The sequence below is a fragment of the Pteropus alecto genome, unplaced genomic scaffold (genome assembly GCF_000325575.1).
Source record: "Pteropus alecto unplaced genomic scaffold, ASM32557v1 scaffold131, whole genome shotgun sequence".
Taxonomy (NCBI): Eukaryota; Metazoa; Chordata; class Mammalia; order Chiroptera; family Pteropodidae; genus Pteropus; species Pteropus alecto.
Genome location: NW_006434709.1, coordinates 8,108,706 through 8,122,311, shown reverse-complemented (window position 1 = coordinate 8,122,311; position 13,606 = coordinate 8,108,706). Strand labels below are relative to the sequence as shown.

At 42.5% G+C, this 13,606-nt stretch overlaps 1 long non-coding RNA gene across 1 annotated transcript in view; it reads right to left on the bottom strand.

Annotated features, from left to right (window-relative positions):
• Positions 1–1,834, bottom strand: part of LOC112477926 — a 4,095-nt gene extending 2,261 nt beyond the window's left edge. Inside the window, exon 1 of the long non-coding RNA XR_003045684.1 lies at positions 208–1,834. This is a non-coding gene — a long non-coding RNA (uncharacterized LOC112477926). The remainder of the gene's footprint in view (positions 1–207) is intronic.
• Between the last annotated feature and the right edge of the window lie 11,772 nt (positions 1,835–13,606).

Here is a 13,606-nt window from a genome sequence, read left to right as displayed (position 1 = left end):
TCACCTCCCCAGGCCAGCTCTGCTCCCCCTACCTAATTGCTCCTTGTCCCGCCACCCACCTCTGACGCCTGCCTTCTCCACCCCCCCACCCAACCCAGTTTCTCGCGGGTTCCGGCTTCGTCCCAGCGTCCCAGGGGAGGAAACAGTCTCCAGGTGGCTCCTGCCGCATTTAGCGTCCCCCCTCCCGCTCCCTGCCACCTTCCTTACCTTAGAGGGAGAGGGTATGAAATCTGAGTCTTCGGAGCCTCTTGCCCCATTCCACACCCACCTCCTCGGGGCCTTGGGACATCCCTCCTTTCCGCTGCACCCCAACTTCCGGGGGAGCCGGCGCCGGGGTGATGCAGGCAATTGTAAGGAGTATGTGGGGTCGGGCGTCCTCTTCTGGGTAGCGCCGCTGTTTTGGGGAGGGGGCTCTGCGTGATTTCGCGCTCGCACCCCCTTGTCCCACACTCTCACTGCTGTGGTCTCCGGTGCCGCATGGGAAGATCAGGTGTTTTGTGAGCCCAAGAGCCTCCCCAGCCTCTCCCTACTCCCCAGCCTCCTGCCACTGCCACCTCAGGGTCCCCAAAGGCCAGTTTCTGCGAAACTTAGGGAGAACCTTTCACTTTGACCTCTAAAAAAAATCTTTCACGCTGTCCGCATTGAATGATTAACCAGGCTCCTTGCCCGAAACCTGGGAAGGGGGAAGGGTGGGTGCTGCGGGGAACGAGTCCAGCTGGCCTCTGCAAAATACCTCGCTGGGAAGGTGGGCGTGGGGCGCTCGGTGGGCAGTCCGCGGGCGCTGCGGGCGTCGGTCCTGGCGGCTGATCTCGGGCAGGAGGGAGGACCCTTCTGGAGGCCATAAAACCGAGTCACCTTAATTTCCAGATATTTTACACTCAGCTGGGTAGCTCCAGAACCCAGTCTCCCTATCAAGTGGGGGAGGAGCTACTGGGAGACTCTTCACGAGTGTCACAGCGTGAAAGCTCATCTCTGAAAATAATATATACATTTTAAACCTGGGTTGTAGAGGAGGCTCTCTCTCTCCTGCCCTAAACGTGGGGATGGTATATGTCGTTGCTCCTCTACTCCCCCATGGCCTGCCGAACCTCCCCAACTTCGTAGAACGATAGGTTAGATCAGTTATACCACATTCTCCCGACCCTCCCTTGTGGGAGCCTTGCCGTAGATTTCAGATTGTGAAGCCAGTTGGTGAATTATGGGTTCTACTTGTTAAAACAAAATTTTTCCAATGCCTTCTGGAGGTGATGGGATGGTTAACTGAGGTTGCCGACTGAGCCAGAACTGGGTCTAGTAAGGCGGGGACCCTAGCTGATCTCAATCCAAGGGCTCTGCAGCCGTCTCGTGGTTGCAACCCTGTAGGTCTTGACGGCTGACCCAAAGGCTGGGCGGTCACTTCTTCCCATTGTTCTGTTCTCACTTCTGTTTTTGTTTGTTTTGTTTTGAATAGAGGTTGTTAAGCTTGATGGAATTTAGAAGAGTGTTATAAAATCTCTTTGCTCTTAAATCAGATTAGATTTTAAGGCTAGGGAAGTGCAGGAGCCTTATAGAACTACTTGAGTAAACCTTTCCGGATGTCCAGCCTTTACAGATGTCTTTATCTTTAGATCTTCTGTTTGAAATTACTTTTTAAGTTTGGACTACTACTTTTTCACTTGGGAATCTCCCAACAGCAGGGGCTCACTGCTCTTCATTTAGTTTTTGTGTAGTTGGCACATAAGGAGAGTCCTAATTTTCTCTAAAAGTTTAAAGTTCCCATCTTCACTGTTCACTGGTCTAGTTCTCCCCAGCTACTGTTCAGTGACCTTGGGCAAGTTTATCATTCCAACTTTCTTTTCCATGTCTTTTCCACTGCCATTGGGGATGGCAGTGTCTGCTCTACCAGATTGTTTTGGAAGACAAATAGGATGTTTGCCGAACTCCTCGCTCTGCGTTCTGGTGGTTAAGAAGTGGTGCTCATTGTGTAATCAGTACAGAAGTTCCTCTAGTCATCAACTTCCACCTAAACCAAAAACAGCAACCAGTATGGGAACCGTTTAGGTTTGTCTGAGACTGAAACCAACCAGATTTGGCAGATGCGTGTGAAGTTTTTGAAGTCCAAGGAGTAAGGTACTCTTTTGAGGAAAATAAACATAATATGCTTATAAAATTATGAATTGATTTTTTTTCTAGGTTTCTGATGGAGGGCTAAGATGGCTCGTAGTTGTGAAGATTTCCCTGTTTAAAAACACAATTCAGATTTCTCTAATTCTAAGATACTAAAGTTGCTAAAAATAGGAAAGTAGAACTGATAACTCATGGTTGATTTTTCACTGTACAGTTTCTTCAAATGTGTAGCTTTTTTTTTTTTAAAATAAGAGTTACAATAGGAAATGAATGAGAATCCAAAAATTATTAATCATTTTGGTTTGTATGATGCATGTTGGTATAAAGCTAAGATGTTCTTGATAGTAATGTGTGGGGCTTTTTCAGCTGATGCAGGAATAAGAGAAAAGGTGACTCCTTTGTTTCTCAAACTTCGATACTTCAAGTTTTAGTGTTTTCTAGTAATGCTGGGGGGAAATAAAAAACAACACGTAATTTAGGGATGCTGACCCAGGGCTGTGGAAGTGCCTGAAGCACACTTTGTTCTTAACTTGCTGGGTCAGTGCTTTTAATTCTTTCTAACTTGCTTAATAGCCACAATATTTGACTCTATTACATTTGTGGTTTTTTTGACAGTTTTATTGGGCGGTTTGTTAAAGACTTTACAAATTTATAAATGCAAATGGCTACTTTTATAAACATTACAATTCTTGCATCTGGTGTAATATTTGATTATGTAATCAATCTATTGCAACACACCAGTGGTGGTACATAAATTACCAATAGTGAAAAAATCTCATAAAAGGCCTTTTGGTCTTATGCATGCAGATGCTCAGGGAAAACTAAAGTCATTTCAATCAATTGCTTGGCATTTCTGGTGTATACAGAATGTTAACACATGAATTAAACTAGACTGACAGTTTTAAAGTTGGATTTCCTGGTTTGCATAATCTAAAGCACCAGGTAAAGACCATAGCACATACACCCAACAGGTGTGGATGCAGCTGCCCACCTCCCCGCCCCAGGTGGGATAACTGTTACTAAGTACTTGCCAAATATGTCTTCACATTGTAGGATGAATAAATTCTTCTCTCTGGAGAGGCAATTACTGTTTAAATAAGAGGTGTGTGTATGTGCGGGATAAGGCTTTGAGAGAATTGATGTAATGATTTCATCATCACAGGCTGGTGATGAGGTTTTGCTAGTCTGAACAAAGCTTGGGTGGGAAGGAAGGACTTGTTACTTGATGGAGAATTTATGAGAGAATATATGACATAATTACTTTACTGCTGGAAAATTTTATTTGTATGAGTTTTCTATTTTTATAACTCTGAGCTGAGATTTTGCACTCACTTGTGTTGCCCAATGTGAGTTTTATGCTTTTTGCCCATCAGCTTTGTCTTGCCTTAATTTTTGTAACAGAACTCAAACTTCTTTTGAGAGTTAGCATTGTTGATAAAATTATAACATATGTCTTAAAATATTTGGTATAATGTTAGCGTTAGGTATATCCATTGATAACTCTTAAGAAATTTGTTACATATTATTTTCTGTATCTATGAACATTCCCTTAGAGCAGGGTTTTAAATTGTTTTTATTCCGATGTGGCTACAAAGGGGAAATTCCCAGTAGCCAGGAAGTTGATACTTTCTACTTTTCATTCTAGGGCATTTAAAAATAGGTTTATCATTTCAATTCCTTCACTCTGGTGTGGTTAGAATGCATGTTTTTGCTTACCAGAATGTTTTTAAAAACTGATTATCCAAGAGAATCAATTCTAGGTTGTGGCCACGTTCTGTCAGAGTGGTAGTGTGGTGCTTTAGTGGTTAAAAGTATGAACTTGGAGTTGATCAGATGAGGATTTTTTTTAAACTTGTGATATATAGCATACAGTGAAGTGCACTAATATTAAGTGTGCAGCTCATGAACATGTGTCCACTTACAATATCAAGAAGTAAATGTTTTCAGTAGCCCAGAAGGTGCCTGTGCTCCTTTCCAGTCAGTATTCACTTCTAGAGGGAACCATTCTGACTTATATCAACTTAGAAGTGACTCATATCATCTTAGATCGGTTTTGCCTGTTCTTGAACTTAATATAAGTGGAATTACGGAATCATACAATGTGTCGTCTTCTGTGAAACAGACCTGGATTTGAATTTCGTTTTGCCACTTAACTGTGTGACAAGTTATTTAACCTCTCTGAGCTTAAGTCTCCTCATTTGTGAAATGGGGGAGATAAAGCCCTATCTCAAATTTATTAAGAAAATTAAAGTAATAAAACATCGAAAACACTACTGTGTCTGACTTGCAGTTTCCTTGTCCTCCTTTTATTTCTTTAAAAAGATAATAAATAAGCAACTACGCTACTTCATCATAAAGTTATAGAGGTCTTTTATCGAAATTTAGAGGCCAAATCTTAATTCAACACTTCGTTGATGTAGTAGCATTTAGCTTAAATAAGACATTATTTGTTTATAGTTTATCTCATTATTTTAAACTGACATTTCCTCTGTAAGTCATGAAATGATAGTCATTGAAATGTCCCATTCAGAGCTGATCGGTCACCTGTGTGATATGAACTAGTCTGCAGAAGAGTGCAATGATGACAACTAGTTTACACTCTATTATAAATCTCATGCAAGTGCTCTGTAAGTGCTCTGGATGCCCAGAACAACATTTACTGCTTTATGTTTTGTGAAATAATTATTTCAGAAGTGAAAGCACAGGGCCAGTTGTTAATAGCATGCTCTGATAAACCATTTAAAATGTTTTCAACTTTTATAATCTTACTCGATAAGTGGTATTATGTATTCAATGGTCTTGTGTCCCCAGTGTTTTTGTGGTTTTACTGGATACTTTTTAAAGGGCCATTCTTTAAATGTATAACTTAGTAATTTGGCATTCTTTTCAAAAGGTTTTTCCCTTATGTTTATTTAGGGGGAAAAAAATCAAGATAAAGGAAAATAAAATTAATACCACCATCTCTTAACACTAACTACTGTTGGCTTGGTTTGGATCCTTCTAGTTGCTTTTCTCTGCTTCTGTACACTTCTAGAATGGGCTTTTAAAAGACCCACATTGCCAACACATAAGGCAAATTTAAAACAATTATGTGGTTCTGCCTACAGGGCAATGGGCTTTGAAGGCCTAGGTTCAAGTCCATCCTCACTCTGGCCCCTATTTGTGGCTGTACCATTACCAGGAGCAGTGAGCATGCAGTTACCAGAGGCTCCATCAGAGGGACCCCTAGCCAGATTACAGTAGCCCAGAGTGAAAAACCTGTCCTTGGAAACCCCTCTCCCACGGGCCCATACACCACAAGACTTCAAGATGATGTGTAATGAAATGGGAAGTTTGTTCACTTAGCCTGCAATGATTGAGCACTTAGTATATGCCTAGCAGTGTGCTTGGCTCCATGTGTATTCCTAGATGAGTCAGGCACAGTTCTTGCCCTCAAGGAGTTAGCAGTCTGGTGGAAATTCTAACCAGGAACTGGTGAAAGAGTGCTCTAGTGGAGTAAGCAGAAGGCAGCAAGAAAGGCTTCTTGAGGAAGTGATGTTTGGGCTTAGCCTTCATAGGTGAATAAAATTTTTCAGGGGCAGAGAAAGAAGGGTGGGGCAGTTAGGCGATGGATGGTAGGCTTGTGGCAATGTGCCCAGGGAGACAGCAGGTAATCCCATATGTTTGGAGGGCAGTGTGCTTACTTAGGAAGAGGTAATAGGACACAGCGCAGACTCAGTGACTATGCAAAAAAGTGGCACTTGATAGTTATGGAGGTCGTGGGGAGCCCTGGAAAGTTCTTGTGGAGGGGATGTGGTGACATGTCTTGGTTAGGCTTCTGTTTAGGAAGATGAGCTTGAACCAGGGAGGTGAATGAGAAGCAGATGTGATCTCGGGCCTGGGTCATTTTATGGCCTCCTGATGGCGCTTCCTGCTTCCTATTTGCCCCACAACAGTATATGCTCAGAAAGAAGCTGGAAGAATCTTTAAAAACTGAAATTACGTCACACATTTCTCTATTCAGAATCCTCCAGTGGCTCCTCATCTCCCTCAGAGTAAAGCCAAAGTTCTACCAGGTCCTCGATTCAATTAACTGTAGCCAAACTGGCCTCAGAGCTAGCTTGCCTCTGGCCTTTGGACTGGCTATTCCATCTTCCTGGAATTGTCCTGCACCTTCTCCTGTCGCCTTTATGAGAAGAGATGCCTTTTCTGATTGTCCTTATCCTTATCTCATGTACTCTTCTTTATATTTCATCTAAATACTTATCAACCTTAGGAAAATCGACCACATAACTTTATTCTTCATTGTCTGTTTTAAACACTGCTCCATTTAAGTAGGTGCTTGATAATTGTCGAATTAAGTCACTTCATCAGTCTTGCTGGGGGAAAAACTGAGGGTCCAAAACAGGTCAGGGATGGTACAGGATTAAAGTGTGTGTGTGTATATGGGGCGGGGCGAGGGGGCGGGGAGGAGAGGGAGAGGGTAAGGGAGGGAGAGAGAGATTGAGATTTATTTGAAAGGGAGTCAGACATAAAAAGACTTTCATGGTGGGCGAGCCAGGATTTGGAAGGCAATTCAGGGAGGTGTGGAGGAGGCGAGCAACATATACAAGTAGGTTGGTGCATCGTTTAACATTTGAGATGTTGGAGGCTGTAGTGGTGTCTAAGATGGTCCAGGGGACAAGAGTGTGGGGTGAGGGAAGACCCAGTAATAGACTTGAGCCTGGAACTGCCAAGATTCAAGAGAACCAGGAAGAGACAGGTTAGAGGGTGGTCTTGAACTTGGAGTTCGGGTAGAGGTGACTAGCAGGGTATTAGGTGCTTGGGGAAGTCAGGAGAGGCCAGACAGAGACTGTAAAGATTCTGGAGGGTAGAGGGGATTGGGAAGGTGAAAGCGAGACAAAGGGGCATGACTTTTTCAGGAAGCTGGAGAAGGGAAAGGGGGAGCCTGTAGAGGCACCGGAGAGGGAGAGCTTTGAGGTGGAGGAGAAAGTGGAGATTGCCACTGGTAGAAGACCCAGGGGAGCAGAAAGGGCCGTCTTGTGGGGACTGTTACCTTCTGAAAAGGGATAGTTGGTCCATGTGGACAACTTGAAGCAGATTTAGATTTCGGTCCCAGGGCTGACTTCAAATAGCTTTGTCACCATGGAAACCACTTCCTTCCCTCCCTCCACCCCATCTTTCCCACAAAATACTAGGAAAAAACCTGCACAGCCAACCTCACATATTGATTGTTTGAATCCAATGCAGTCATGAATATGAAAGTATTAGCACTCCAGTAAGGTTATTTTTATGGATTATAAACTTGCTATATAAACTGGCTTATAATTTGTGTTTCAGAATTCTGTTGTTTATTTTCTTTGAAAAGTTCTCTCACATCCACATACTTCTCTGAAGTGCTTCTTTTTTGAGTCCTGATCAGGGAGTGACACAATTGTGTTTAAAAAACAAAACCCTTCCAGTTTGGCTTTAGATTGTTGAGTAGGAAGCCTGGTAATGTTTCAGAATCAAAGATATTTTTGTCTAGCCTTGAAAGGGTCAAAGCGGGTTTGTTACAAATACCATCATTTCTAAATATTTAACCTTTGGAACGAATAAGATATATTTTACATGTATTATTTTGTGGCTGAATTTGACACTTGTTTGTTTATAAGGAACTTTGTAGCTTTTATTATTTAAGTAAGTGAGATGCAGCCGTTTAATATTCCTCCATCACATAAGGAATTGTTTTCTTCAAGTGAACTTAAAATACCTCTCATACTCCTATTTTTAACTGAATGTTTCTCTCTTGAATTTTTTTCTTTAAAGTTCTGATGGATCCTCTTAAAAATAATCTCTTGATAATGAAAATTTTCAAATAACTACAGACACAGAGAGTAATATAATGAAGCCTTAAGTGGCCATCACTGGTTTCATCATGATGGCTTCTCTTTTTTCATCCATACCCCACACGGGACTTGACTAGGAGGTTGTATAGGCCGCACCCAGAGTTGGGAGCAAGTCCATGCTGACTCCAGGTGTGGGAGTCATCAGTGTAGAGATAGTAGAAGCTGTGAGAGTGATTGGACCCCAGGGGGAGGGAGAAGTAGGCAGAGGGTGGAAACCCAATACAGGGAGACACAGGGATTGCTGTGCCTACGGTATGTGAAGGTGACATTCACAAACATATTTAAAATTAGGTGACTTAAACTTCTTGGTAAAAGAGGCCCAATTTCTAAGCTGCTCAGTAGTGTGTCCATATATTGAACATATGTGTTCTCTTTTATTTTGGCGAAATAAATTTTTCTTGGCAGATGGCCAGAGAAATCGATGTTACTATTTCATCTCTTCTTTAAATATGTAGACATAAGTCTTGTTTGAACAGCCCCTACCTTTAATATAACATTTGGGTAAAAGGCCAAAATATCATTGATTTGAGGCTATATATTTTAAATTCATATGACTTATTTTTATATTTTACTAAACAACTTAAAAACAGTGGTTGGCAAGCACCTATCTGTAACTTGTTGAAGTTTAACATTTGAGAAAGGAATCCAGGACATGGGAGCTGGGGGAGAGGGGACGCCATTTTTCTTGTTTGATGCCTCATTCTGAAGTTGCCACCCCAGGGTCACTTGTCATGAGAAGGTTCTCTTCTGGGAGGAGGATGGTCCCTGACTGGAGCAGAGGTGGCTTCCCAGGGGAGTTCAATTTAATTGGATACACAGAGTGTGTAGGGAGCAGTGCCTGGTGCTCAGTGGTGGGGTGCCTCTGTCCTGCTGCCCTCAGGGATGAAGAGAGTAGGACCTGGTTCACCTGAAACTATTCCATCTGAGGAACCTTGCCAGGGCTGGGGTGGGTTCCGCATAACTAGTTCTTGGTACTCCTTTGGGAGGCTCCAGTTTGGGGGCACTCCCGTGTATAAGGAGGCAAGATTAAATACAGTGCACTGAAGGAAGTGAGGAGGAGGTAGCAGGATTTGTACCTGGGCCTTCAAGGATAAAGATAGGATTGAGAAGCAAGAAAATGGACATTTCAGGCTAGGAGAAGCCACATGAGCAAGGGTGTGTGGGTGGGGAGGACAGCAGTTGTTCTTAAGGGGTACTGATGCCCATGAGGACTCCAGGAAGGGATTGGCAGCCCAGATCTAGGATCACATCTTTGTGAGAGAGCTTAATGAGTATGGGGATGCCTACCTCCCCTCCACCCTGGCTGTGCCAACCATGCAGTTCATGCCTGTCTTCAAGTTTGGCAGCAGATGGGATGGACTTGCAGGCTGGGAGTGGTCCTCTGCTTTCCCAGGTCTTGTCCCCCTCCCTCCACTCTCCATCTTGGAGAACTTCAGATAAGTTTTTGGAAGCAGTTTACCTATCTGTAAAATGAAGATACCTCAGTAACCACTTCACAGGACTGTGTGTCTAGTTGGGTCCTTAGCATGTTTTCTGGTACATGGACAAACCCTCTGTGAGTGGCTGAGGGCTGGTGTGCATTTGTTAATTCGTCTAGTTGCTAAAAGTGCCCCTGATGTCTCTGCCCCATTTCTTCATTTCTTGTCTTTTCCCCCCTCCCCCAAGGTATTAGACCTGTTGAGTGATTTTGATGCAACATTATTTAAATCTCTGCACATGCCGAGTCTGCACAACTTTCTGTGATTTTCATGCATGTTTTTAGGGAGTGAATCAGGCAGTTATCTCAAGGCTGCTCCTCTCAGGGACTCCACACGGTCGGTTGGGAGTCCTGGAGCCCGAGATGCGGTGCCTAATGCTCCGTGGTGTCTCCTTCAGTGTCACTGAGGGCAAGTGCTCTTCACTGGACACTTTCATCCTAACAGCCAAGAGACTGAGACTTCCCAAGGCAATTTATTACCTTCTATATATTAAAAAAGAAAAACAATAACATTATCATTAATTTAAATATTTATTGAAGTTATGAAAGAAGGCTAATTTTAATATGCTATATATAGTCCCAACTTATAGAGTGTTGAAACAGTGTTTTCTTGATTTTGGGAGGTTATATTTTTATTTTGGAAGGAAGACAAATGTAAATGTTTATTTTTCAGGAAATTGTTGGAGATGCTCTCAAACTCTGCATTTCATGGGGACAGGAATTGCCAACTATAATAGAGTAGGGAAAAACAGTGGTTGATTTGAGAGAGTTGGTAGAGCACTTGTTGGAAGTGACATAGATGAATCTCTATGCCAGGGAAAATATCTATGCCCAAGTGCTTAACATAAAGTTTTAACATCTACAATCTCTACTTCTGTTTGTGATCAGTTATCACAACTCATGGAATTAAGTCATGAGGAATGATGTAATTTTGAAAGTCAATCTTAAAACTTTGAGGACAGGCAACTTTTATTTTAGTTCAATTAGTCTTTAATTCAATTTTTTAAAATGCATTTTACTATGTAAAATGACAGTAATCTCTTTTCCATTACCTATATTCAAACATTCTTTCTTAGTTCACTTCACCAGCTCTTCTCTACCTGTCTCTAGAGCTGCAAGTAGCCCACATAGCAGGTACCAGATTACCTCCTCCCCTCCCTATCTCTTTACAGCCAGATTGCCAAGCCATGGCTGATGGCCTATTTATTTCCAGGAGCATTTAAACAAGGTCAGTTTGATAACGTGGTTTATATAATGGGATTCTGTTTCTCATCCAGTACTTTAATTTATGCTTATGCATTTTTATTATTTTTTCGTTTTAATTTTTAATTGCCTTCTTCATCCCCTCCCCCATTCCTTGGGCCTATGTTTGTTTACAGATTTATTTAATTATATGAGACTGTTTCCTGAGATGTTTTTAGGTTCTGGACTGCATTGAGCCAGCCCCAGGTAATGCTGTCCAGACGGGTGAGAGGGTGAGGCACTGAGGGGACAGCACAGGAATTGGAAAAAGCTGATAACCCTTATGAAGAGGGGTCACCTGGATTGACAACTAGACAGCCAGGTTTCAGGGAGGGTGTTCTGTGGAGCACCTGGAAATATAGGGCCTGTGTGTGAAATTATTAAATAGTGATTTATTTAGAGCAGTGTAAAAGACTCTTGAACAAAAAGTTCAAAGAATAAAAATTTTCCTTTCGTTAGTCCTCATTCCTTTACTCATCCTCCCCCCTTTTATGTCTTTACTATCCTCACACTTTATTGGCTGATAAATTGTTTGAGTGGCAGACACCAGAGATACAGAGATGAATATGGCCCAGCCCCCGCCCTAGAGGCCCACATGTCCTGTGGGTGTGTCAGACCTGTTAACTACAGGGTGTGATAAGTCAGGTGAATGTGTGTGTGAGGTGAAACAGCAGGGTGGAAGTAATAAAAACACACCCACCCAGTGGGAGAGATCAGGGAAGGTGCCATGGGAGGTGGTGCTGGGGCAATGGGCCTTTTTGGTTTTTATATTGCAGCCTAGAATTGAAGCTGTAGACTGCCAAGAAAAGACTTTGTCACTAATAATAAATTTCATTGCTGGACTCACGGTCCTGGTTCTCCTCTCTGTGGGAGACCTCACCCTCGAGCCAAGGCTCTGTGCCTCGGTTTCCTCTTCTGTAAACGAGGAAGTTGGAGTAGAGGAGCTATAAGGCCCTGGTAAAGAAATTCTTGCAGCTTCTTTCTGGTAATGAAACTGCGATATGTTCTGTGTGTGGAATGTGTGTACATGTTTTAGAAAACGAGAGGGCGAGATGGTTCAGTTCGTGGCCATCGGTTATTTTTCCATCACCTTTTCTGACACAGGCTGATGACCCTTCCTCTCAGACAGGAGAGGTGGGCTGCAGGCCACCTCTGCACTAACTAATCTGTAGCAGGTCATAGGACTGCCTGGGTTCTCTTCACTTTAGGCTGTGGTGCCTGAAGGGAGAAGACTGAAAGGCAGCATTTTCTCTGTATAGACTGCTCTGACAAAAGAGTTTGCCTGGGTGGTTTGTAATTAGGCCAATTTAAGCCTCTGCCAATCTCTCATTCTTGAGTGTGGATAAATACCTAACACACCTCTGCAGGGACTCCACCCATGGTAGAGAAGGTGCCTGTGTTTCCAGACGGGGATCGCTGGGCACCTCAAACCAGTGAACAGTTCCCAACTGTGGTTTGGTTTACATTATTCCTTTCTCATGCTGATTTAAAAAAAAAAAAAAAAATCTCTATCTTAGAATTGTTGGCATCTTCTGGGTATCCACAAAATGCAGTAATTTTAGTTCCTAAATTATTATTTTTTTAATTCCTCATTTATTTTTATTTGGGGACCCTTGAAATCCTCTTTGAGTGACAATGTTGTATGGTGAAAAGAGTAAGAGCTTAGACCTTGGGGTCAGGGTCCAGGGTCCAAGTGCTGACTCCACAGGGATTAGCTCTGTGACCTCAGACTAATTGCTTCACATTTTTGAGCTCATGAAGATTAAATGAGATAAGAACATCCTGACATAGAAAAATAGGCAAAAGGCATGCGGAGTAGGAAAATAAGGAAGGACATAAATGAAAAGACGCGTAAAGTAAAACAGGGACATGTCCTTTTTTCGTAAAGATTAAAAAGAAAGACAGTGTCCACGTTAGATGTAGATGGCTTCATGCTCTTGGGTGTACAGTGAGAGGCTTAATCAGTCTGGCCTTTTTGACAGGGAAATGGAAGGGGAGGGGGACAATTTGATTATATACTAAATGACTTTTAAAATTTGAGTTCTCTGTAATTTTTCCAAAGGAAATATAAGACAGTGGAAAAAGACATATATATGAGGTAGTTCATCAGGTTTTGGTTTTTTTTTTTCAATTATAGGGAAAATCAGAAACTCATGGGTTAGTGATGGTAAACCGACCAAATACTTGTATTCTGTCGGACTTACATTTGAGATCTGACGACAGAAGACAAACTACTCAGATTGTGTTCTTTTCTGACTGTGAACTGAACCTGCTTTACAGAAGTTAAATCTCAGTGAACACAACAGGAGCATCTAATTTGGAGTTCTTCATTTTCCCTGTATTTCATATTCCCTTGTAATTTATTCCATTTTCTTTTCTTTTTTTAAGTTGAGGGGCTGTAAAGAAAACGCATTCCTACAATTTCTCCGGTAGCATTTAAGTGAGATGCAGACACGGCTCATCTTCTTAGTGGAGAGACCCACCAGCGCCGACCTCCCCTTTTTAGTGTGGTGTCAGAACTCATCTGCCCACAAATTAGCTGTGTCCTTCTTTACCTGCAGACACTCTGCCCCCACCCCATCTCTTGCCTGCTCCGCATCTCCCTACATTTCTGAAATCTACTGTGTTTCAGGCGGCACTCAGGTCCTTCCTCATCCCCTGCTATCGACTAATAGACTGTCATGTATTTATTGACTATCTGCCAATTCAATGTACGTGACCCATGTTTTAGACCCTTTTCTCCTAACTCCAGACTCAAATGAAAATACTTGTGGTTGGAGATGACTTTGAGTTAGCGATATAGAGATCTACAACTTGTGTCGGTTTCTGATTTTTGCCTCTGATTTCCAAATCCATCCTTTGTTGCCTGATCTGTGAAAATGAATTGGGACCCTACAAGAATTTTTCCTTTGCC